Below are 3,578 nucleotides of genomic sequence, written 5' to 3' on the forward strand. Positions count from 1 at the left end.
TAAAATGGTGATGGATGAATTTCCATGAACTTGGAAATTCTAAAAAATGTACATGAATAGGAATTCCAAGAGTTCATATATGAATGGATAAGAATTTCAAGAGGTAGAATCTATATGATTATTTAAGTGTGTTGCATATTGAGTTAAATTGATGATGGATGGGATATCGTGACGCCCCTAACTTCCACTTGGGATGTAATGGAGATTTAGAGCGTTGAGACATGCAACACAAGATTACATATCCCGTACATGACAATTAATATACTTAGCTTAATCACACTTGACCCGTGGCATGCACTCTAGTTGATGCCTAAATGAAATTTCGACTATTGACCCATATGAATGCATGCATGATAAGCTTCTTTAATTGAAAATAATCACTATAATCCTTAATGACATGTTAAAAGTTTAATGTTAAGCAAGTTCATCCCAACACTTAATCATGCCTAACAAAATCCTTAAATTTTCACTAACTATACCTTAAGTGATGCATGATATGATCTTTTCATCAATAACAAGCTAGATTAAATCATGCATTCTTCTTATCCTAACTAGAAGGCTTTTCTAAATGCTCACATTTCAAACCTAAGTAAAATAAATCAATTCCCACAAATTAAGCATGATTTTAGAAATCAAACCATACATCCTTTAATGATAAACACAAGATAGAGATTAAAACCTATTATGGCATGTTTCTAACCTCAATTTAAATCCTCAAATCATTCTAAGACATAATCAAACCATATCAAGAATTATTAAGACATGTCATAGCTAATAATTCCACCAAAAATAATTTAAATGTTACATCTATCCATCAAGATTTTGGTTTCCACTAAACAAGGCGCCTCTTCCTAAATTCACCGAAATTTGTTCTAACACTAAAAAGTAGGGGTGAGTTCGGTCCGGGGAGGTTTTGTGGACCAGACCTATTCGGTCCAGGGTTTCTCCACCTTGGACCGGATCGAACTCCCTAAGGGTCGGGACGATCCGGTCCCATTCGGTACGGTCGGTCCACGATTGACTTTTTTTTTTTTTTTAATTCTATGACATTTTGTTTAATACTTATGTAATTATATTGTGATATATTTAATATATATAGTATACTATTATATATATTAATATATATATATTAGTAATATGCTAATACTATTAGTCTATTAGTATATAGTAAATTAGTAATAGTTATTAACTTATTTACTATAACTAATAATACACTAGTACTAATACTATAACTAATAACTATATGTAATAATAGTAATACTATATGTAATATACTAGTATTACTATATCTCTTCAAACACCACACATTGATTAATACTCTATGTAATACTATATTAAATAATAGTAATACTCTTTTTACTAATACTCTATGTAGTTATATTAAATACTATATTACTAATACTCTATGTAGTTATAGTGATTTAATACTAACATATTACATATTAAGTTAACTATACTAATACATTATAAATTTATACATATATGATATATTATAATTTATACCATAACTCTTATAATATGTTAATATATTAATATATACTAGTACTATATATTATAGTTAATAGTTATACATTAAACAGTATAATAATACATTGATACTAAATATATATAGTTATAGACTTATAATGATTTAATTATTATGAATTTACGATTAGTATAACTATATAATAGTATTTGTATTAGACTATTGGTAATTTAGTATAGTTATATTATATTAGTAATATTACTTATATTGAATCAATCAATTAGTATAACTATTTTGTACATTATTAGTATTAATAATATTAGTATTAGTTATAGCCATATAGCCTACATTAGACTTAAGAGTCTTAGATTATATAATAGACTAATAGTATTAGTACAACTGTATAAGTATATTGTATAGCTATATCAATACTAATTATAGTGAAAAGTATAACTATATAATAGTATTAATAGTAGACTAATAGTATAGCTATATATTAGTATTAGTTAGTCTCAGCAGATTCTAAATTGGGTGAATTAGCTGACGTGGCAAGGAAGAAATTTTTCTCTCTATTCTGGTGGGGCGACTAGGGCTGCATGCGTTCAGCTGCCTGTTCCTTGCCGCCGCCTGTAGGGCAGGGCGTTGGTGGAGATCCTGGGCTCCATGGAGAACAGGGGGGGAAGGTTGCGAGCAGTGTGGGAGGACTTCCTATCCAGGGTTTTGCAGAGGTGGTTGCTGCGAACCCACAGTTCCTTCCATGTGTGAATCTGCCTGCACGTAAACCGCGGTTTCATGATGGAGAAATGTATTTTCAATTTACAAAGGCAGAGATTCAACAATCTGCTGAGCCATTTCGTTACTCTGTGGTGCTGAAATTTCTTAGACGTAGACCTTCACTGGATCATGTTCGGGGCTTCATTAAGACAAGATGAGGATTAAAGTCCATACCGGTGATTGGGAAATTAAGAAACCCACGGAATGTTCTGGTTCGGATGGCAAAAGAAGAGGATTTCATCTCTGTGATGGCAAGAGGAAATTCTGAGATTCATGGGGTGCCGTTTCGTGTATCTCATTGGACTCCGAATTTCAACAAAGAAGATGATTCACCGTGGGTTCCAATATGGCTTACGTTACCGGGGTTGGCACCAAATTTTTTCCAGGAATCAATCTTAAGGAGTATTGGGAATGGGTTCGGTCGGTACTTGAAGCGAGATAACGCCACGGCGTGCGTGACTCGGCCAGAGGCTGCGAGAATCTGTGTTGAAGTGAATGTTGCCCAGCTTGTTCGAAGATTTTTTTGGTTGGGTCCACCTGGCCTTGCTACGAGTCGTTATCAGGAGGTAATATACGAATCTTTGCCGAAATTCTGTGTGTTTTGTAATAAATAGGGTCATCTGGAAGCAAAGTGTTTGAGGCGTGAATGACCAGTGGTGGACAAAAAGCTAAAACAGAGTGTTACAGTGCTTGAGAGTAAGAAAAATCAAGGCAAAAACGTATGGAAAAGGGTCGAAAACAAGGGAAGTAACAATTCTGGGGTTGATAAGGAGATGGGGGAATCTTCGAAATCTAGAAGGGAGGCTATCCTTGAGTCAATCCGGATACGTAAAGAAGGCAGTGGAGTGGATACTCCGAAAGTGTGGTTCGTGGCATAGGGGGGGGAATTATATGATGAATGGGAGGATATGCAACGTGATGAAGTAGTACCGGAGATGTGTAGTGATGGTGGAGAGGTTCAGGCTGAGAGAGGAGATGATCCAGCTAGTGATGAAATATTAAAGAAAGCGAGCCATCAAAATATTCAGACAAGGAATCAGGGAGGTAAATGGGCTGATATTATAGAGCAAGAAATGAAGAGGAAAGCCAGGAAATTAGTGTGTCTGCTGAGCTGAGAAGTTCACTTCGTTTGGTGGATGAGGCGTTGGAGTTTGAACTAGGTGAAGGGGGGGACCGAGAATTCCTGTTGAGTGGGGATGACTTGGCAATAAAAGTGGTTCCGTATAGAGCAGGATCTGAGGGAGAGGATGAGGATGGGCTGAATGAACTAGCAGAAAAAAATTTTGAGTCCGAACCGGAGATGCAAGTACCGTTGAAAAATTTGAAAGGGTTAAGGAAG

Source organism: Carya illinoinensis, chromosome 6, assembly GCF_018687715.1.
Source record: "Carya illinoinensis cultivar Pawnee chromosome 6, C.illinoinensisPawnee_v1, whole genome shotgun sequence".
NCBI classification, from domain to species: Eukaryota; Viridiplantae; Streptophyta; class Magnoliopsida; order Fagales; family Juglandaceae; genus Carya; species Carya illinoinensis.